Source organism: Rhinatrema bivittatum, chromosome 4, assembly GCF_901001135.1.
Source record: "Rhinatrema bivittatum chromosome 4, aRhiBiv1.1, whole genome shotgun sequence".
NCBI lineage: Eukaryota > Metazoa > Chordata > Amphibia > Gymnophiona > Rhinatrematidae > Rhinatrema > Rhinatrema bivittatum.
The window spans coordinates 137,764,640-137,788,867 of NC_042618.1; positions in this window are offsets into that span (position 1 = coordinate 137,764,640).

Genomic DNA, 24,228 nt, shown 5'->3' on the forward strand with positions numbered 1-24,228 from the left:
CTGCACTTGTTATTTTACAGTATTTAAATAGGACCTTTGGAATACAAATTATTTAACCAAGTGAAAATCACCTGACAGATGCACAACATATTTTAGACCCAAATGGACTCTGAGCTACCTTACTGGGAAAAGGACACCCTGCTGCTGATGATGATGGGAGAATCCACTGCATACCAGCAGTAGCAGAGCAGTCAGTGATGTCAGTGTGTTTCCCGTTTCTCACAAAAGAGTGGGATATGCTGGTATCACTGCTCTGCATCTCATAGCAAGAGGAAGCACCTCTTCAAGGCAAGCTGGCCTGGGTCTATCTCAGCTCCCCACTAACCATACTGTTCCACTAACCACTCGTCAACCCTCAATCAACTACACTCAGTTAGAAGAACTTGACACAACTTCATCCATGGAGATCCAAGGAATTCTAAGGAAAATGAAACCTTCCTCCCACCCTTCAGATCACATCCCAGCTAAACTACTACTATCAATTCCAGATTCTATCGCCAAAACACTGGCAGATATCATAAACTGCTCCCTCACTCAAGGACTCTACCCGGACAACCTCAAACTAGCCTCACTCAAACCCCTTCTCAAAAAACCAAATCTGGACCCAAACGATCCTAACAACTTTAGACCTATAGCCAACCTCCCCTTCATAGCCAAGATAATGGAAAAATTGGTAAACTCCCGACTCTCAAACTACCTTGAAGACAATAACCTACTTTTCCCATCACAATACGGATTCCGTAAAACCTTAAGCACGGAAGCCCTTCTCATCTCTATGACCGACCACATCATCCTAGGCTTAGACAAAGGACAATCCTTCCTTCTGATCCTACTCGACCTTTCGTCTGCATTTGACACGGTCAATCACTCTCTTCTCATCAACCAACTAACAGCCATAGGTATCTCGGGCACCGCCCTATCTTGGTTTAGAACCTTCCTCAGCAACAGAGGATATAAGGTTAAGATTCATAATAAAGAATCCTCTCTTCACCCTGCGTCAGTAGGAGTCCCTCAGGGCTCATCCCTGTCTCCTACCTTGTTTAACATTTATCTGTTACCTTTATGTAAACTTCTCACTGACCTCAATCTCAAACACTTCCTCTACGCTGACGATATTCAGGTCCTGATCCCCATCAAGGAGTCACTCGCAAAAACACTGTCTCACTGGGAAACCTGCCTCCAAAATATCAAACAGCTTCTCACAAGTCTCAACCTTATACTAAATTCTTCAAAAACGGAACTTCTACTCATCACACCAGAAAACAGCTCCCTCACACCCACTCATCCAGCCTTACCAAATACTACACAAGTGAGAGACCTAGGAGTTCTAATTGACAATCACCTAAACCTGAAAGCGAACATCAACAAAACCACCAGAGACTGCTTTTATAAGCTCCAAGTGCTGAAAAGAATACGGCCTCTCTTCCACACACATGACTTCAGAACGATTCTACAATCAATCATTTTCGCAAAGCTGGACTATTGTAACTCCATCATGCTTGGTCTCCCTTCTTCACACACCAAACCATTGCAAATGGTCCAAAATGCCTCCGCCCGTATACTCACTAACACCAGGAGAAGAGAACACATAACCCCTATCCTGATGGGCCTCCACTGGCTGCCTATCCACTTCAGAATAATCTACAAGACCATTCTCACCATTTTCAAAAACATCCATCAATTAGCCCCAATCGATCTCCATATCCCCCTCCGATTACACTACTCAACAAGACCGACAAGAGATGCTTACAAAGGATCTCTTCAAGTACCTCCAGCCAAAACTACCAGACACATCACGCTTAGAGATCGGGCCTTCTCCACAGCTGGTCCAACTTTATGGAACGCCATTCCCCCGGATCTTAGAATGGAACCCAGCATCTCAACATTCAAGAAAAGACTCAAGACGTGGCTGTTCACGCAGGCCTTTCCTAACTCCAACATTACTTAACCTCCTCCAATCAACATTCTTCGCTAGTAATAGCATTAATAGCCAATCAACATTCTTCGCTAGTATTAGCATTAATAGCCACCTCTTATAATGTTATTATATATATATATATATATAATTATTTGATCTTCATTTTCCTTCTTACTCCTAGTTATTGATTCCCTGTTACATGTAACTGCTTTTCTGCACCATTGTTCAAATTGTAAAGTTTATTGCACCCCTGTTTCTTGTGAACCAGCATGATGGGACTACTGTCTTGAATGTTGGTATATAAAAAAACTTAAATAAATAAATAAAATAAATAAATCTAAGCTAAGATTATTGTCATCTGGCTGCTAATATCATCTGCAATTCTGAACACAATAGATTCCCTGTGCTCACACCTGCAGCAGAAAATTTCCTAAAATCAACAAATGGACCAGAGCAGGGCTTTCCAAACTGTTAGCCAATGTAACCACATTTTAGCACTTGAAAATTCACATGACTCCCAGACGATAACCAAAACAAATTAGCAGGGGGACCATCCCGCTCCAACTATTACTCCACATTCAATCTCCATACACTCTAGTTGATCCCCCCTCCCAATCTCCATTGTCTCTAGAGAATAACATCTCAATCTTCTCCTCTCCAATTAACTCCCTCTCTCAACTTTCGTTCTGAAACCGAGGCTTGGTCCTGCCTCCTAGGCCTAAGGCGAAGGCCCGGTCCTGGTGCCAAGGCCTAGAAAAGGCCTCCAACTTGTTCTTTCTTCTTTGTTTCTTTGTTAAAATGCTTTCTGTGCAGAAATCTTCCTTAACAAATTTCTGAATGCTTTTACAGTCTTTGGTGTTATCACGACTTAACTACTGCAATATGATTTAAATCGGGCTTCCTGATACAACAACTCAAGTACTAGAGCTTATACAGAATGTGACTGTGTGGATATTGACCAGAATATGCAGCTTAAATTTAAAGTGATTAATATAATTTATGAAGCTTTAAATAATCAGGCACCATTATGTATTTTGTTGGCTTTACAAATCTACTGTCCTTCCCACACTGACAGTCTATAAAAAAAACTCCCTCAGACTACACTACAGGGAATCCTGGGTGAAGGGAACTCAAGTCCTGGAAGGTTTAGATGGGCCCCAGGGAGCAGGCAGGAAACCAGTCTTTGAGAAATCCTGCCATGTGTGATGTTTCTGTGTTACCTGAGCTTTAAGGTGAGTTGCATCATTTGTTTGCTTTGCTTTGTACTATGTTTTGCACTGTACATAAATTGCAAAAAGGAAATAGCCAAAGTCTGCTTCCTCATTCCTTCTGGCTCTTTCAAAGCCGCTATCACCCATGTCATGTATCTTGAGTCATGTCTTTGAGTCATGTATATATGATGATAGAGGTGAGATTTCGTGCCTAAGCAGGAAGTACAGGCAAAAGCCAACAGTCGCAGCAGCAGCAGGAAATTTAAAAAAAACCCTGCAGAGTTTTTTTTTCTCCTTTCCTGGGGCCTACCCATTTCACTCACCCACCCTTCGCACAACAGAGCAAGGGGTCTAGCCCTGCCTGTGTAGTCAAGGGTCAAGCAGTGACTAAGGGCTACGGGCCAGCAGGGTTTTTTTTGTTTTGTTTTGTTCTGCTTTTTTTTCCCTGGACAGGTATGTAGTTTGGGAGGCAGTTTGGAAAGAAGTGGAGATGGAGCAAATAATCCAGGTCCTTGCTACAGGGCAGCAGCAACTGCAGAACACCCTGGAAACCCAGATTAATCACTAGCAGGCACTGCAAGAATAGGTGACTCAGCAACATATGCTGCTCACACACAGGCTGATATTAAGTCAGAGGGTGCACAGAAATGGACGTTAATGCTGTGACCACACACTACTGTAATTTTATGGATGTCCCCAGCCAGGAAGTCTCTACATTTGTGATTGCAGTTGAACTGGATGGCATTCCAACCCAGCCATTAGTGGACTCTGGGAGGGTGAAAACGCTCTTACGAAGAGAGTTAGTGAATTGCATCCAGGTTGACTATGACATAGTAGTGATCCTGGATGCATCCACAGGGACCAACGGTAGTATCCACAAAGCCAGGTGCAAATAAAGACCCTGGTCAGCCAAGACAAAATTGCAGTCAGAATTCTTCCTTGGCTAATCTACCCCATGGTGACAGGACAGGACTACACAAACTTTAAGAGCCTCTGGAACCAGCTCACAATGGGCATGTCCAACCACAACAATAAAGAATTGGAGTTTCTAGAACTCTTTCCTTTGGAGGATCCAGATCTGTATCATAAAAACTCTAAGACTTTATGATACAAATACAAGATGAATACAGTTTTGTTGCTAATTTAAAGACAGCTGAGGAAGCAGGGTTGGAGTCAGGGGACGAACAACAACCCACCCAGAATGTCTTACCTAGCTTTTTTAAGTGGGAGAAGGGGTTTGACCTGGGAGCTTCAGGCAGGCCCAGAGGGTTGATGAGCCCAGGATCCCATACAGAGGGTGGATGGAAAGGTAGTCCCTGGAGTGCAGCTTACAGTTCTCATTATATTGTAATGAAAGGAGATCTATTGTATCGAGTCACAAAGAGAAGTCTGGAGGGGGAATTGATAGAACAACTCCTAGTTCCCAAATTGTATCATCAGAAGGTCAAGCAGTTAGCATACAGCCACCTTCTGGGGGTCACCTGGGGGAGGAAAAGACCCAGGAGAAACTATTGGCACAATTCTAGTGGCCAGGTCTACATAAACAGGTCCAGTTTTATTGCTGGACCTGCCCTATCTGCCAACTCACAAAGCCTATGGCATAGGACAGCAGCTCTCATACCAATGCCCCTAATCTAGATCTCTTTTGAAAGGGTGGGCATGGATCTTTTGGGGCCACTTAGAGAGATTTACTCAAGGAAATAAGTATATCCTTGACATTCTAGACTATGCCACAAGATATCCGGAGGCAGTACCACTACAGAATATGAACACCCCAACAGTGATGACCACCCTAATGGAGGTTTTTCATAACTTGGGCTGCCCAAGAAGATGCTGACGGATCAGGGAACTCCATTTGCTTCCAAGATAATAAAACAAGTCTACACTGTGATCAAGGTAAAAACTCTGTATAGCTCAGTGTATCACACACAGATCAAGCACTTCAATCAGACTCTCAAACAAATGTTATGGAAATTTGTAGATGTAGATGACAAGAACTGGGATGCATTGCTACCCTACATGCTGTTTGTAATCTGCGAAGTACTATAGAGTTCAATGGTGTTTTTCCCTTTTGAATCTTAGACATAGCTCGCGAGACTTTGGAAGATGAAGGGAACCCCAGGCAGAACCTCGTAGATTATGTTCACCAAGTGCAGGATCACCTTAAAAAGGCTGGGGAGGTAGCATGCTTATGTCTAGAAAAGGCTTAGGGTTCCTAAGCCTGAGCTTACAATTGTCCCATGATCCAAAAAGTATTCCAACCATGGACCACGTCCTTGTCCTTCTCCCATCTTCGGAAGCAAGTTGATAGCCAATTGGCAAGGGCCCTATGAAGGTTTGGAGAAAACTGGGCCCAGGGATTACAAAATAGCCTTGACTTCCTGATAGGTGACCCTCCTTTCCAGATTCAGTATTTAGAAGGTATCTTGAGTGATTCCAGTGAGCAGGTTCCCCAGATAAGTAGCCCACCTGTCCTCTGGCCAGCCTTCCAGTTGGGCTGTGCATTCAAAGTTTTTCAAGAAATCATCAGGGTCTTCATCAGGAGTCATCTTAAGTGATGTCAGTGACACGGGAGGTGGACTGGTTACGGCCATTCGCATAGCTTGGGCTATCTGCATTAGGACCATTTGCTGCTGCACCAGCTGCTTTCGCCACACCTGCTTCTGATCAATTTGCATTTGTAAGGCATTTTGTAAATTGCTGCTACCCTGTAGCAAGAACCTGGATCACCTGCTCCATCTTCCTTGCTTAGTGAGCTGCCTCCAATCAATGTACCTCTAAGGAAATAGGAGAACAGGGAAAAAAATCTGCTTGCATGTCCAGCCCTTACTCACTGTATAGACAGGGGCTATCCCCTGTCTATACAGATGGGGATAGCCCCCTTGGCCTGTTATGTAAAAGCTGTTGGAGTAAAACTGGGAGACCCCAGAAAAAATGGGGGAAAAAACCCTGCATGTTTTTTTTCTCTTCTACTGCAGTGGCTGTGGGTGCTTTTCTGTGCTTTCTGCTTAGGCAAGAGATCCCACTTCTCACACCAAGCAGTAGCAGCTTGGAAACAGCCAGAGGAAAAAGGAGGCAGACTCTGGCTGATCCTTAAATGCAGTTTATTTACAGTGAAAACAAAGTGCAGTGCACAGTAAAGTAAATAAATTAGGCAATTCACTTTGAAGTTCAGAGATCTTACAAATAACAAAGAGCAGTGCAAAGCAAAACAAACAATTTAGGAAGCTCACTTTGAATTCAGATAACTCACAATCTTTAACATAGCAGATCTTAAACTTCATGTCTCTCTCAATCTTAAACGTAGCAGATCTTTGTGTAGGGTGGGTCTCTGTCTGTTCTCTGGAGCCTGCTTAACCCTTCTAAGCCCTGAGGTCTTATTCTCGGGTGAAGGGCTCCTCCCTTCACTCAGGATTCCCTGGTAGGTCTAAAAAGAAGGACCAGACGAGACTGCTGTGCCTGATCCCTTAAGGTGGTGTGAGAGAGTTTTCTGTATACTCCCTCACAGCACATTATTCTCTCACTCACCACAAACTGTTGTGCATGCTAGGAATAAAAGTTTTATTATTATTATTATTAAAATATGATTTAGCTGCACAAAAAATGCTTTCTTCACTGAGAACATATTTTGTGCGAATAAATCCTGATTTTTTTGCACGGAAAACATGCTTTCAGTACACAAGGCATGTTTTATATTCATAAAATCCCCAACTAGATGTCCCGGCACTGTAACTCCAGCTTCTGCCCATAGCCTAACATTAGTGCTGAAAACTGTACTCCACCTCGGACTAGGAGTTAAGAAAACAGGACATAAGGCAGCACACGTCTCTACATTAGGCCAATAATACCTAATACCATCATTAACATGGAATTTCCATGTTAGGGCGCTAGCTTACATGCACAATGCTGTACACACAATTTCTGTGCACAAAACTCCTTGCTGATTGGCAGTAAAGTTTGCATATAAAATTATGTGTACAACTGAGGGTTAAATTGTGCCTTCTGCTCAGTTCACTTTTTTTTTGCATTGACCACTTAGATAACTTTAGGGTATGGCAAGCTTCACATGTCTGCAAAGGGATATATAAGGTAGTAAAAGTAAAAATGGAAAAAAAAATGCAATATAGTGATAACATTAAGATAAAGTTACAGGGATGACAAGGATAATTCTCAAGTTCTGTTGCTGGTCCATATTGTTCCTGGTCAGATCAGGTTTCTGGCCTGGTGGCAGGATGCAATGTATTTTGCATCAAAATGTTTTCCACAAAATAGAGCAGAGTCATTTTGTTCCCTAATACAGCCCCACTCCTCCTGTTGTTTCTCCCCCTTCTCGGGCAGCCTGCAAAGAGCAGAAGGGGAGAGTCTGGCACACTTAGATTTCCAGGTGTCTCTAGAGATTACCCCACCCCTCGCCATACTGAGGAAGCAGTTTTCAGCCTCTGCTGCAATGGCTGTGGAAACATGCACCAGCAGAGTTTGCAAATTCCCCCTCCCATCTTCTGCCCTCCCCTCCCCCACCTCCACCCCTAACCCTGCCCAGCTGTTAGCCTTATTTTCTCCAGCCCTGAACTGCAAAGTCTTTTACTATCGGTGCATGGCACACATTGTTTTTAAACTGGTGGAGCCTGTGCACTACTGTGCAATAATGACCCTCTGCCCATGGATAGGACACAATAGCTTACAGCATCTGTGACATTGCTATCCACCTGCTGCAGCTCACCATATATCAAACTAGTAAGTGCAACTAGGTTGTCCATTTCCTCCTCAGCTGTAGCTCTTTCTACCAGCTCTTCAAATCCCTCACTTGATCTATCTGAGACAGTAGATTCTTCAAAGATCTGCTGCAGACGCTGGTCAGAATGGAACCGAAAGTGCTGTGGTGGTTTAGGCCGATGCCCTCCTACTAGTGCCACTGCAACCCACCACTAAGTCAGCCGTTTTTCTGCCTCTGCACCATACTAACAGTGGAGATGGGAGCAGGCGGCTGCTGTTCTGCTTTCTCAGTTAACCCTGCCTCTCTTTAGCTGTTTTCGCCCTCTTTAAAAAAGAATCGCTTTTAAGCTTAATAGGAAGGTTCCTTGTCATTATTCTATATCTCTCATCAATACTACTACATGTGCTTGCCCCAGGTGTCTCTGGAGAAAGAATAGCCTTCCGTGAACTGATGATGCTTGCTGAATAACTAAGAAAATAAATCAAACATAATGCAAATGTCATGCACATAAGAATCAGTATACTGACACACTCTTTTACACAGAGAGCAGAAGGCTTCCTTTAATCCACTGCAGTGCACAAACATGTCTTATTCTCTGAAAAAAAACAAACCATAGACAGTCTTTCTAAGTGTCTATATCTTTCCTGCAGACACTGGAAGTGGTGGTCTAACACCAATGATACATACTGTAACCCTCTTAGAGATTGCAGACTTTCTCCTGCTACTAAGTAACCCTCTAAACCACAGCTAAGCACAATGTCAATGAGTGACTCTAACAGTACCATTTCTTTCTCCTGTAAATTAATCTAAATACTTTTTTAATAAGCTTTTCTTTAACTTTGAAGATTGAAGCAAGGAGCTTCAGAATCTCTGCCATCTCTCTCTGAGGAATGACTGAAAACAATATGCTCACTGTTCAAAGTGATCTTAGTTTCACTTTTACCTACAAAAAATGATGACGTTATGACACGCAGCAACCAACTAAGATAGGCTAATTGAAAAAATGCTGAAACATGCTTGGTCTTGCTCCTTTCTTGTCTTATCCCATCAGCTCCACTCTGTCTGGCTTGGAGTACAAATAATACATTTTGCTTTCCCATAGACCTTAAGAAAATCAAACCAAATGAGCCAAAAAGGATTTGGATTTTTTTCTGAGGCAGAGCTCATTTGGTTTGGTTGCCCCAAACTGAATAAAAAATTGACTCATTTGTCACGCTTTTCCGTTTGGATTTAAACAAATGCATATCTCTATTTACTATGACCTTTTTCTTAGGATGTTTAACATTGAAGTACTGTACCTCCACCAAACACCTTGCACTATTTATAAATTGTTCAGGCTGAATTTCTATATAAAGGAGGAAAAGACCACAGAATAAAGTGCTGCACTCGGCGGCCCGAGGTGCAAGGTTGAGGAGAACCGTGCTTACCTGAAGCTTCACAACCGTGGCAGACCTCCCACATTGTGACACAGCCGACCGCCGCATTCCTGTAGGCTCGATGCGGCCAGCAGCAGGATGCCGCTGCCATGCACAATGTTCCCTCTAGGCGAACGCACACGCCCCTAGATGAAACTTAAAGGACTCATGGAGGGAAATCCCCAATGGCGCCCATTTCTGAAATCACCGCCTGCAGCTCCTAAAAGGGCCTTGCTCCGAGCAACCCATGCCTCACCAACGGGTCATCTACCACCTTGATACTGATTTTTGCCACAGCCACAGCTTGTCTTCAGCCTCAGGCCATAGCCACAGCTTGTCTTCGGCCTCAGGCCATAGCCTCATCCCGCCTTCGGCTAGACCACCATCTATACCTTCTCCTCATCAGTCACCTAAGACCTGCCAGTCCCTGGAACCCATAGGCTCAATCCATGAGGAAAGGGGCTGGTAAAGGCAAAACTCCAGTTTGTCTCTGCACTGTTCCTCGCCAGTTGGCCGTGAGGATCTACTGGGCCCTCCCAGTAGGTGGCATCAACCTCACTCCAACACAAGAGTCCACGAACACAACATAAAGCATGCATACAATATGGAGCTATTGGGCAATCACATGCAGCTTTTTCTTTCAAGTAATTTTTGCGGAACAAGTTGGAGCAAGTTATGGAGCACCCAGCGGTTTTAAAAATTGATCATTTTGAGATCAGTTCAATTTTAATACATAAAGAAAAAACAAAAAGAAAAAAAGGAAAAATAAAATGTTTTTTGAACAATTTAAATAAAGCATGGTCGGCTAAGAGATTTTCGACCAATGATTGTATATGTATGCCCAATAGTTCTGCATCGTATGCATACTTTACTCTGATGTCTTTTTCTCCTTTTGTTATGGTTCTGCCTACTGCACAGCCTTCCCTCTACCAGAGGTCCTCAGTGAGCCTATTTTATTTATTTATTTATTTTAAAACTCTTCTATACCGTCGTTAAGTTAATTCACCATCACAACGGTTCACAGAAAGGCACAATAAGAAAAACTATAATTGGTATAGATTACAAATTAAACATGTACCAACATAGAACGGTAACATATTTTAATAATAGAAGCTATGTGTTAAATAAAGCTTATATGTCAGTTAGGAAACTGTAAAGTGGTTCAAATCTACATTAATATGTATTTGGAGATATAAAAGAAAAAAAAATGATTGCTTTGTGCGTCCTTGTCGATCGACTGCCTCCTTCTCTTTGTCTTTCAAGAAAGTTTGTTTATAAAGCCATGTTTTCAGATTAGTTTTAAATAGTTTCAAATTTGTCTGCAGCCTTATTTCAAGTGGCATGGAGTTCCATAGAACAGGTCCAGCCAGCGACAGTGCTCTCTCCCTTACTTGCGTGAGGCGTGCTGATTTAACAGAAGGGACAGTTAGTAGTAGGGATGTGAATCGTGTCCTCGATCGTCTTAACGATCGATTTCGGCTGGGAGGGGGAGGGAATCGTATTGTTGCCGTTTGGGGGGGTAAAATATCGTGAAAAATCGTGAAAAATCGTTAAAAAATCGAAAAATCGAAAAAACCGGCACATTAAAACCCCCTAAAACCCACCCCCGACCCTTTAAATTAAATCCCCCACCCAAATAACTTAAATAACCTGCGGGTCCAGCGGCGGTCCGGAACGGCAGCGGTCCGGAACGGGCTCCTGCTCCTGCATCTTGTCGTCTTCGGCCGGCGCCATTTTCCAAAATGGCGCCGAAAAATGGCGGCGGCCATAGACGAAAAAGATTGGACGGCAGGAGGTCCTTCCGGACCCCCGCTGGACTTTTGGCAAGTCTCGTGGGGGTCAGGAGGCCCCCCACAAGCTGGCCAAAAGTTCCTGGAGGTCCAGCGGGGGTCAGGGAGCGATTTCCCGCCGCGAATCGTTTTCGTACGGAAAATGGCGCCGGCAGGAGATCGACTGCAGGAGGTCGTTCAGCGAGGCGCCGGAACCCTCGCTGAACGACCTCCTGCAGTCGATCTCCTGCCGGCGCCATTTTCCGTACGAAAACGATTCGCGGCGGGAAATCGCTCCCTGACCCCCGCTGGACCTCCAGGAACTTTTGGCCAGCTTGTGGGGGGCCTCCTGACCCCCACGAGACTTGCCAAAAGTCCAGCGGGGGTCCGGAAGGACCTCCTGCCGTCCAATCTTTTTCGTCTATGGCCGCCGCCATTTTTCGGCGCCATTTTGGAAAATGGCGCCGGCCGAAGACGACAAGATGCAGGAGCAGGAGCCCGTTCCGGACCGCTGCCGTTCCGGACCGCCGCTGGACCCGCAGGTTATTTAAGTTATTTGGGGGGGGTTCGGGAGGGTGGGGGATTTAATTTAAAGGGTCGGGGGTGGGTTTTAGGGGGTTTTAGTGTGCCGGCTCACGATTCTAACGATTTATAACGATAAATCGTTAGAATCTGTATTGTATTGTGTTCCATAACGGTTTAAGACGATATTAAAATTATCGGACGATAATTTTAATCGTCCTAAAACGATTCACATCCCTAGTTAGTAGGGCCTTATTAGCAGATCTAAGGTTTCTGTGTGGAACGTATATGCGCAGAGCTGTGTTAAGCCAGTCGGCTTTTTCATCATAGATTAGTTTATGAATTATACACAGTGCCTTGTATTGTATTCTTTGTTCAGTTGGAAGCCAGTGTAGTTCAGCAAGTGTTCCTGTGATGTGGTCTCTTTTCTTTTTGCCTGTCAAAATTCTAGCAGCGGAATTTTGCAATATTTGGAGTGGTCTAATGGTAACTTGAGGTAGCCCTAATAGCAGAGAATTACAGTAGTCTGTGCTCGTGAATATCATTGCCTGTAGAACTGTGTGAAAATTGTCCAGCGTTAGCAGGGGTTTTAGTCTTCTAAGGACCATTAGTTTGGCGTAACTAGTTTGCCTACCTCACAGCTGTGCAAGTTACCTCCTCACTGATCGCATGATGCCTCAGTTCCAGGCCTACTTAACCCAGCCTGTCCATTCCCTCAGTGTCTCTTCATTGGGTCACCTTGGCTTGGCCATCCTTGTCTTGCTAATCGGTCTTACCTTGTAGCCTACCCAGGGCTTCTGCCTTGCCTTGCAGCCCACCTTGGCCTCCTGACTTGCTCTGTGGCATTCTAGATCTACCTGCCTTGCTCTGGGCCCTTCCAGGACTTCTGGCCTTACTCTGCAGCCTTCTAGACCTACCTGCCTTGCTCAGTACCCTCGTGGTTTTCCTTTCCTACCCTGAGGCCTTTGGGGCTTCTAGGATCACCTAGCCAGCCTTGTGCAATATTAAGGTTTCCTGTTTATTGTTGCCTGTTCTGTCTAGTCCTTATCTAGTCCTGTCATTGTCCAGTCTTTGTCTGTTCCTGTCCTTGTCTTTCCCTGCCCAGTCCAGTCCCTTGTCTGCTTTTCCAGGCTTTGTCCTTGCCTCTGTTCCCAGCCTATACCATGTTCCATCTCCCAGCCTGTACTGTGTTCCAGCCCTCCCTATATCCAGCTCCTGCCTGCCATTAGTACCAGCCTTGCCTCCAGCCCTGCCTATATCCATCTTCAGTCTGCCATTAGTACCAGCCTTGCCTATATCCAGCTCCTGCCCGCTCTCAGTACCAGTCCAGGCTCCAGCCCTGCCTATAACCAGCTCCAGCCTGCCATTAGTGCCAGCTCAACCTCCAGCCCTGCCTGTATCCAGCTTCTGGAGTCGTCAGAGTTGGTAAGTAGTTGGGCAGCAAAGTTGGCAATATTGCCATACAGAATGCATGGAGATTGAACCAAGCCTAGCAAGTTATAACATTGTACTTTTTTCTGCTGGTTGTGATTTCTAGTGTGTTACTTCACAGGTTTATCTCAGCTTCTATCAGATAACTTACTTCAACTTAACTGTGCTCATGAATGGCTGCAGTGTTTTAGCCAGAATCCCAATCTATCCTCAAATCCTAATCGTCCTTCCTCTCACCCTGCAATTTGAATAGTTTGTTCAGTTTAGAGCAGAGGTCTGCAAACTGTGGCTCCTGAGCCACATGCGGCTCTTTAAAGACCTGAATACAGCACTATAATGGGAGTGCTCATCACAATCACCTGAACCAAAGAGGAAAATGGCTGGAGATTGGGATTATTGAGAAAAATTGACAACTGGGGATTATAGGAGGGGGAATTGAGACAGTGACTGCTGAGAATGAGGAGCGATTGAGAAAGAGAGAGACAGAGAAACTGCTGGGGGATGAGGGGACTGAGAAAGACTTGTGGGATGGTGGGGATGGTGGGATTGAGAAAGAATAACTTTTGGAGATGCAGAAGATTGAGATAGAGACTGCATGGAGTGAGGGGATCGAGAAAGTGTGTGTGACTGCTGGGGATGATGGTGATTAAGAGATAAAGAATAACTGCTGAGGATAAATGTTGCGTTTCTGGCCACTAAACGGCCTCCTCTCCACCAGAGGACTCCAGTGAGCCTGGCTCTGAACTACCAGCATGTTTTTGGTCCCTGGTCTTCGCCTATCCTACAATCTCTGCGCCACCAAGGACCTCCACGCGTTCTCGCCCCTGCCTGTCCAAGCCCCTCTCTTCTACCTGCACCACACCCTGATTCCTGCCCTATTTAATCCTGCCTCTCCCATGCCTCAGTGCTTCAGCATCGACTTCCCTTGGGCTCCTTGCTCTAGCCACCCGTGCCTTGCAGCCCTCCCAGGCCATTCTCTATATTTCCTCATGGCCTCTGGGCCTTCTGACTCTTGTTTCCTTGAGTGTTGTTCCTTAGCCTTGGGCCTTCTGCTTTCTGGTTCTCTTGCCTGTCCTGTGGCCCCCGGCCTTCTTTCTTGTCAGGCCTGTATGGGACTCCCAGGTCTCTTCTGTTTCCAGGCATCCCTGTTTCCTAGCCTCTGGCCTAGCCCTGAGACTCCTAGGTCTCTCACTGTTTCTAAGACACTCTCTGCCTTGCCCCTCTGGGTTTTCCTTGTCTCGCTGCCTTCAGGCATTCTATGTTCCATGTTCTGTGTAGTCTTTGTCCTTGTTTGTCCTGTCCTGCCCTAGCCTGTCTTGCCCTAGTCTGTTCCAGTTGTTCCAGTGCACTCCTACCTGCATTCAGTTCCACTCTTACCTTCACTCTGTCCCTGTCTTCCAGTTCCACCCTTACCAGCACTCAGCTCCAGGGTTCCAGTTTCATGTTTACCTGCATCCAGCTCCATGCTTACCTTCACTCTGTTACTGTGTTCCAGTTCTACCCTTACCTGCACCCAATTCCAGTGTTTGAGCTCCAGTCCAGCTTTCTCGAAAGCTCCATTCCAGCCTGCATCTCGCTACAGAGAACCATTCCAATTTCACTTCATCCCCAAGCTCCAGCACTTGTTCCTCTTGTAGCCTCACCGGACCACCCAAACTTAGCTTCAGTCTTGCCCTCCTGTGCCACTCCTGGAGGTGGAATTCACCACACCCTCACTACAGCCCAAACCTACAACAATAAGGATAGATTGAGAGAATGCATGTGACTGCTGGAGATAGACAATGACTGCTAGAGATGAGCTTGGTTTCCTCCCCCTCTTTTTGGTTGGGGGTAATCAAGCTCTACCCCAGCTCCGCCCCCACTGCCAGATTCTTGCTTTATATTTACAGTTAATGTCATTCCTTCTTACATACATTCTTTACATAAATCATAGATCAGGGACTTGATGTTAGAAAACTGCTAGGTTCTTTCTGCCTGTGGGAAGGAATGGCCTGCTCCTGAGATAAAGTTGGACAGCCTAAGGCCTGGATGGCCCACCTGGTTCTGACACCTATGCAGTACTGCCAACTCCTACTTGAAGAAAGTCACTAGATCCATTGTGAAAAGTCTCCAGATTGGGTAAAAAGTAGCTAAAAATATGTTGTTGTGCAGTGGCATCAGCATAGATAGTGAGCTTAACATTGGTGGAGAAAGAGGGGTATCTCACGCTCTCTTGCTGTCTCAGAAACTAACACACACATACTCACATTCTCTTAGTCACACACACACTTTCTAAGACATGCTCAGACACTGACACACACTCTTGTGCTCTCTCCGACACAGACACGCATATTTTATCAGACATTCTGACATACATACGCACACACTCACACACATGTACAATGCTTCTACTGCTGCTCATGTGCTCACTTAGGGGTAGATTTTTAAAAAATACATGCGAGCGTCCATGTGCGCGCGCTACCCAGCATGCACACATGGATGCATAATTTTATAACATGCGCGTGCCGGTGAGTGCATGTTATAAAATTGGGGGCAGCGCACACAAGGGGGGATCGAAATTGGCAACTTTCATGCGGTGACGCATCAGGGCCTTCCCCAGTTCCCTCCCAGTCCACTCCAATTAAGGAGTGGACTGGAAGGGAACACCCCAACCTCCCTACCCTAATCTCCCTTCCCCTATCCTACCCTCTCCCTATCCCAGCCCCCCATTTTTTTAACTTACATTTTGCTTCTGCAAAGGAGCAGGAGCAAGTTGGTGCTGGCACGCGATCCCCCGGCACAGCAGCAAATGGCCGCTGAACCGGGCGCCTCTAGCCCCACCCCACCTCGCCCCCTGGACCACCCCCTTTTAAGGCCCAGCACTTACACGCGTCCCAGTGTTAACGCGGGTGGCCAGGCCCGTTTGAAAATTGGCCCAGCGTGCGTAAGGCCCGGCCACCCGCGTAAACCCCGGGATTTACGGGCGCCGGGGTTTTAAAATCCGGCCTTTAGTGAGTATCCCCCTCCTCTGGACTGGCGAACTAAGGGCAAAACAACATCATCATGTAAAGTTCCTGTCCTTGTTGCCAGCCCTTACCCAGCCTGCAGCAGCCACCTTTACATTCCTCCTCCCTCTTCAGGCACTCACTGTTTCCATTTGCTCTGTCAATGACCAACTGCAGTGCCCTTCTCTGAGATCAGCCCAGCCAACTCACATAGAGGCCTAATTAGCAGTGCAGAGAACTCCCCTGACTCCCAGCAGCAAAGCAGCAAAAAAAAAGATTACTGAGGATAAAGCATAGCCCTCCTCTCATCTTCTGTTCTTCCTGCTATAAGGTGATAATAAAGTTTCAGCTCCTGCTTTTATTTTTTGCTGGCTGTGATTTGTTTTCCTTTCAGCAGAGAGCTCCTCTGTGATGATATCAGATTATCCAGGGTGGGGTTTGGAGAGGGGAGAGATTGAACCAGCAAAGCCTGTTCTGAGGAGGGGGGGCGGGGGCAGAACCAGCAAGCACAGCACTCTAGCCAGAGGAGGCCTCACTCTTGCACTTTTCAGCTTCCAGATATGCTCGGTAAGAAGGGATACAGATGGAAATTTAGGAGAAGGACGCGGTCGTTGCCAGTGGTAGCCCACAATTTGGGGAAGACCATGGCCCCTATGGCCCCCCCCCCCCCCCCCCCCACACCCCACACACACACACACTTTCTGCTGCCTATGAGAGAGAGAGAATTACAGCTGGGACTGGAGGATAGAAAGACATAATTACTGTTGGGAATGGGGGATAGAAAGAGCAAGAGTGACTGCAGAGCAATAACAGGGATATTGAGAGAGACTGCTGCAGTGAAGTGAGAGATTGAAAGAGAATGCTGGGAACAGAGGGGATTAAGAGAGAGTGTGAGTGCTAGAGATTGGCGAGATAAGACCCAGAGTGACTGCTGGGGATGATGAGGATTGAGTGTGCTGGGATTGAGAGACACAGAGAAAGACCTCGCTAGAAAGGAGGAGACAATTTAAATGAGTGTCCTGGTTTATGACAGGGTTGCGGCTCTCACAATATTTTACACTTAAAACAAAAATGAAAAGCTCTTCTGTTTTCAAAGATTGCAGACCTTGGTTTAGAGATATCAGGTCATGGTATGCTACAAGTAGTACAGTGGAGGACAGTAACAAAGGTAGATAGAGAATTAATCTTTCCAGTTGTGTAAGAAGCTAAAGTATTCTTTATAAAGGGATTGCTCCTTCTTGATGTGTTAGCTGTAAGTGTAACCCTTTGCTGGGGTTTTCTTGGTTCTCCTAGGGTCATAAAAGTATAAATTGAGGCTGTTCCTGTCATTCTTCCCCTCTTTATTTATTATTTATTTATTTGGCACTTTTATATACCGATATTCTTGTAACAAGTTACAAATCACCTCGGTTTACATTCAAACAATAACCTTTGCACAAGGATGCATTACATTGAACAGGGAGATCAAGACTTGGAACCAACAAACAGGGATAAACAATTAGATAACTTGGTTAGAGTATTACAGCTGAAGAACATTTGATGTTATATCAGTCCTCAGAGTGGCTTGCTAGTGATGTAGTTCAACTAACAAAGCTGCCTGACATGGTCATCCAAGTTGGGCAAAGGCTTCTTTCTTGAACTTCCCAGAGAGTGAGCTCTTTCTGTGGGGGAAGAGGAAATCTTCTGTGGCCCAGGTGACGGAGAGTTCCTGTTATGGTGTGTGTATCTTTCTGGTATGGTGATCTCTTCAAGGACAGACAGACAGACTGGACTCAGATTGGGTGTTCACATCATATTTACTGATCATTTCCAAAAGGTCAATCACTGTCCCACAAACATTCAACAAATGAAACTGTACAGATGAACTATTTACACAGTGTCTCTGCTGGGGTGCTGGTATCCATCTCTCCAGCTCCTGGGAGGGACTTGCCACTGCCTACTCATCTGTACAACAGCCCAGTACAGAGGGAATTATAGGGGGGGAGCCCTACGCCAAGAAAAGATCCTACCTGAGTCCAAAATTCAGTCTGAAGCCCATAGTCTACGTCCTGATCCTTTTTGGGGTGGAGCTCTGATTGGGAGTCTCCCAAGGCTTGATAGTACAATCTTGATGGACCTCTCAGGGAGAGAGGCCAGATGTTCCAGTTCAGCTCACAACTCTCTGTCTCCTTCACCAGATTGTGCAGAGGGGTGGGAAAAAACCTCCACACAAACAAACAGGGGGAAAAATCCAAAGTCTCTATCCAAAATATCTCACACTGAGTAGAGCTGTCGCTGGTCTGGGTTCCTCTAGGGAGTAGAGGGGTTGCTCACAAGTCTCCAGTCCCTGCTCTCAGGATTAGAGGGGCTGCTCTTTTCCCAAAGCAGAAGGTGTTCCCCAGAATAAGAAAAATTATCAAAACTGGAAAAAAATCTATGAAAATCTTAACTCTCTACAAAAAGGGAGGCAGTCCCTCTCAGACAGGGCGTATACTGAGAATGGATCTCCTCTGAACACAAGAAAAATACCAAGCTGGGTTAGTAGGCCCAACTCAGTAGGGAGAAAAGAAAACAGCTCCTCATTCCTGAAAACCCAACTCAAAACTCATACCCCACTCTACCTCTAACTCTGCCTTATGCCCCTGGGATATTCAGTCACTATCAGCTCAGTGGAGAGAATAAAAGAGAATGGAAAATCCCATGCTGTTACTACTCAAAATGGTAAGGAACCTAGAGCCATCTAGTGATAAAACAAAGGGTTTGTCACAAGATCAAAGTGAAAGCAAGAGAATATTTACATATATTGGCGTCTTATACTTCCAGTTAATTTCTATTTTGAAGTTTAGAAATAGGTTAATTTTCATGTGAGGCTCATTAGAACTAAGATACAATTCCTTGCAAAAGTCTTCACACCCTTGTACATTTTTCATATTCTGCTGTCTAAAAAATACAAATCAAAATGCATTGAAGTAGGATTTTGATTCACTGATCTACACAACTTACACTATACTTTCATTGTGAAAGAATAATTAGAGACGTATTGCAAAAGTAATTAGAAATAAAAAAACAAAAATTATTGATTGCATAAGTCTTCATCCTTTGTCATAGCAAACCCAAATTAGGTCAGGTTCAAAAAAATTGCCTTAGCAAGGCCTAGAAGAAGTTAAATAGAGCCCATCTGTGTCCAATCACAGTTGCTGATACTCCTGGATGAAGAATCAAGTTGTTTTTGTTGGATGAGGTGAATTTGAAATAAAGGTCAAAACTAGCTGCTGAAAGTAATGTGATCCTGCCTGTTATGCAGCCTCCCAACCACCAGAGGTCCCCATAAAGCTGCTCCTACTCTCACTTTAGTCATAGTCTCCGTGATCCCATGACTCAGCAGGACTCCATCTATTTATCCCTGCTTCTGGTTATGCTCACTGGGGCAGATTTTAAATGCCCTGCGCGCGTAAATCCGGCCGGATTTACGCGGCGTTTCGGGGGCGGCGACGCGAGCGTGGTTTTGGCCCGGGGGTGTTCCGGGGGTGTGGCTGCGGCCTCCGGACCAGCCCCTGGGACCGGAACACGGAACATGGCTGCCGACAAAGGTAGGGGGGGGGTTAGATAGGGCCGGTGGGGTGGGTTAGGTAGGGGAAGGGAAGGTGCGGGGGTTGGAAGGAAAGTTCCCTCCGAAATCGGAGCGGCCTTGGAGGGAACAGGCTGCGTGCGCTGGGCTCGGTGCGAGCAGGTTGCACAAATGTGCACCCCCTTGCACGCGCCGACCCCGGATTTTATAAGATATGCGCAGCTACGCGCGTATCTTATAAAATCCAGCGTACTTTTGTTCGCGCCTGGTGCGCAAACAAAAGTACACGCTCGCGTATGTTTTTAAGATCTACCCCACTGTGTTGTCATTGAGTTCCCTAGCTCTGTCCTGCCTTGGAATACTCTCTTGCCTCTGGGACTTCCAGCCTTGTTTGGCCTTGCCTAGTGGCCTTCTCAGGCCTTCTGCCCTTGCCTTGATCCGTGGCTTTTCAAGCCTTCTGCTATAGTCCTGCCTGGTGGCCTTCTCAGGCCTGCTTTCTACCCTGTTGCCTTCGGACTTTTGTGTTCCTTGATCTGTTTTGTCCTGACCTTGTCTTGTCCTGGTCTGTCTGTTCCAGTCTTACTTGCACCTGGTTCCAGTGTTCCAGTCTGCTCCAGCCTTACTTGCACCTGACTCTAATGTTCCAGTCTGTTCCAGATTTCCATGCTTACTTGCACCCAGTTCCAGACTCCAGTTCCATACCTGCCTGATTCCAGTCTTGCCTTGTCTCAAGTCTCCAGTCCTGCACTGCCTGCACCTCTACGTCAGCCATAGTCTAAGTCCTGCCAGCCACCAGAACCCAAGGGGTCAATGTGCAGGGGAGGTGGCTGGAATAGGCCGAAGATCCTTAGTCCTGTCTGCGTCTGTCCTGAAGCCCTGGCCTGCCCCTGTGGAGGTTTACGAGTCCTAGCCAGGCCATCATCCATAACAGAAAGAACACCAGGATAACATTATTCAAAAGTACAGTTTGAAGGAAGGCTATATGAAAATGTCAGTGTGTTTGAATATCTCTTGGGTACTGTCAGGCCCATCATTGTAAAGTGGAAGGGGTTTGGCATCACCAAAACACTGTCACGGGCAGGCCAATACTTCAAAGTCAGTAGATGTGCAGGGTCGGTGCAAGGGTATTAGGCACCCTAGGTGAGCCTTATAGCCTGGAGCCCCTCTCCCAAGTGGATGCCCTTCTTTTTCATAATAGTTTTCATAATATATTTCATATATATTTTTCATAATATAAAAATAATGAATTTATAATAAAAGATTTTACATGAAAAAGAACATTCAAAGTACAGTCTTCTGAGATAAAAATATCACTTATTTGATTTATATTCCATTTTTCAGGCACTTCAAAGCAAATTTACAACATGTATATGATATTCCAATGCACTGTTATGCCAACCAGAAAACACTGCAAAAAAGATAATTGGAACCCATATGGTATTGTAATATGTGTTGAGTGTGGGCTTGGCCCTTAGAAAGCTATAGTAAACTGAATTACAATTACAATATAGTAAACCCTCCATGCCAAAACAGCATGAACTGCCAGCACTCAAAACAGTTACAATCCTATTTATCAAAAGGCAACACTGCAAGTATTATACCAGGCCCTGAAACATCAATACATCTTCTATTAGGAAAACGGAACAAGTCAAGCTGCAAGATTCTTACACAGAAACTCAAACTACACGATAGCAGAATACCTCACCTTGGTCACACATGCAGAACACAAACAGACCCTCACCACATATAGAATATACAGATCATAATTTTTTTTTTATTATTTGTTTATTCATTTTTACATTAATTTATCAAGTAACATACTTGAAAAAGCAAAATATCAGAAAATTAATTCCATACCAAAATAAAATATTATAAGCTTATAACCCAAACTCACAAATAATTTCCACAATCATCTATAAATGGAATATAATCAAGATATGTATATATAACATTACCCAAGCCCACAATATGATCCAAGATTTTCTCAATTCCATAGGAAAAAAAATTAACCATGTTGTTGTTAATAGCAGGGAAAATACATTCTATTCTTAAAGGTACCTAAACACAATTATGGAGTTACTGGGCTCACATTAACAGAAGAGCTTAGAACATTTTTCTTTTTGTTAGATAAAAAAGCAATTAATTGAGATGGTTGATAGAATAGAAAGGATACTCCCTGATGTTTAACAAGGCATTTGCATGGATATTTTAACATAAATAGTGAACCTATCTCAAGTACTTGTGATCTTAGCAGTAAAAATTGTCTTCTTTTCTGTGTATTTTTCGATAAATCTGGAAATATTTGCACTTTATGCTTCAAAAAGAGCTCACTACGGTGTTGTAAATATCGCTTGAAAATCCATTCCTTATCCGTATCTAATAGGAAAGTTATTACTAGTGTCGATGTTTCTACCATTTCTTCATCAGATTGCTCTAATATTGCTGATAAGTCCAATTTGGGAACCTCCCTTGATGTCAGAACTTGAAAATTATTATTATCTATATGGCCTTTTTTTCTTCGGTGGTATGTAATAAGCTTTCACAATTATGGGTAGCGTATCTTCAGTAATCTTTAAAACTTCAATCATATATCTCCTCCACAAGTCCTTCGGGGTCACATATGGTAACTTTGGAAAATTTATACATCTTAAGTTCTTTGCACGGAGCTAATTTTCTAAATTCTCCAGCTTAAGTTGGAGACTCCGATTTTCTTTCATTAATTCCTGTTGAAGATTCATGCCACTTTGAATTTTTACCTCAGAAGCTTGCAAAACCTGTTTATTCTCCACAAGCCCTGATTCCACTTTATCAACTCGTTTATCTAAGAGCATTACTGCTCCAGAGAGGTTAGTTACTTTAGTGGTAACATTGATATTTAAAGTTTGAATAGCCTCCCAGATGGTTTCAAGTGAAAAAGCTTGAGGCCTTACCAGTTCTTGAAATAATTCAGGTTTCTGTTCAAGCCCTCCTTTTTGTTGGAGCTGTTTCTCTCTCGTTGTGTCTAGTCCCGATTCCCTCTCGGAATGACTTTGAGCTGAGACACTTTCCCCAGTCAACACCGGCTCCGGAGAAGGGTTCCTCGATGCACCCGTTCCTGGTGCTTCCGTTTCCCCTCGGTACTGCTGGACGCATCTCATCGCGGGATTTTCGGGTGGTGACCTTTCCTCCGGGGATAATGATGTACAAAGTTCAGGACCGAGTTCGGGCACCTCTTCCCCCTGAGCTTCGGTCAGCAACCCACTACCAGAGTGATTCTTTCCCGGCAGATGTGGGCATCCATTGGGCCCACTATAGGCTGGGTCAGGGGAGGCTCCGACGCTTGACTCTCCCTTGCCCTATTTTTTCGGGCTGAATGCGGCATAATCAAAGAACTCAATTACAGAGGTAAGAGCGACGCTCACACACATCTTACCAAGTCGCCATCTTGGATCTATATCCTGAATATTGCAGATCATAAATTATAAATAGAAACATGCAGACAAAATCCAAGCTAGAAACCATAACAAGCCTCTTCTTATGAAATTTCAATTCATTACCAATATCAGTAATGGACAAAAGGAAAAAAGTTACAGTACTGATAAGTAGTTTTTTAATTGCATGTATAAAAATTAGGAAAATTCTTTTGACTATGACAGTAACTGTTGATATGATTGTAAGGTCCATGATTATATTGTGGCTCTGTATGAAGATTTCTCTGTCATTTACTTCCCATTGACGCATGTGGAAGGGCTGTTTAAATACAAATTCAAGTTATTCTACAAAGTGTTTTTTTGCAGAGTTTATAAGATTCCACTTTGAATGTGGTCTGTTATAATAAGTATTAATACAGAAACATCACTATTCCTCAAAAAACATGAAATACAATCAAGAAATATAAAACATGAATAATAGTAAAAACATACTAATAACAAATACATATTTTCAAACAGCCGATGAATAAAATAACATTGCACAAAAGTCTTAATCTTCCAAGATTTTTCAGTGAGTATACAGGCCGATACAGTAAAGCACGGGCCGGCTTGCGCACTTTTTTACGCGACTTGGACGGGCGTTTTAGACGCGTAAGACGGACGCGCGATCCAGTAAATGCTCTACCGCGTCCTTAGCGTGTGCTGAAAATGATGCGTAACAATTGACGCCTGCTGCATGTAAATGCTATGTTAATGGTGCTTAATGATGTATAATGAGCTGATTAGCTATTCCCCTCGATACAGTAACACGCGCCCAAAATAGCGCGTCTTTAACCTGCACATTTTCCGCGTATTTACCCTCAATATTTACCGCCTACCCTGACCCTGGCGTTAGTGTGGTGCTGTGCTCTTGACAGTCGTGAATATCCAACGGACAGCATCCAACGGACAGTATCGGACAGCGTCATGGACTACATGTATATATTGGCTTTGGTGATCTTTTTTCAACGGGTGTGAAGGAGATTAAGAAATGCTCTGCGAGCGAATTCTAGACAACCTATTGGAGACAACAGCCAACAGGAGTACCCGGCAGAAAGACCGGAGGAGTTATGTACATGTGTTGTTTTTTTTAAATCTAAGGGTTTCATTTTGTTTCTGGGCATCTACAATTATGCGTCCCTGAGGTTCCGCTTCTATATATGAAGTGAATAATCAAGATGTATTAGGCTGATTTTCTTGAGTTGTTTTTTACTCAGGCACAGCGGGACAGAGTCATCCGTGCACAGGACAGGGACAGAGTCATCCAT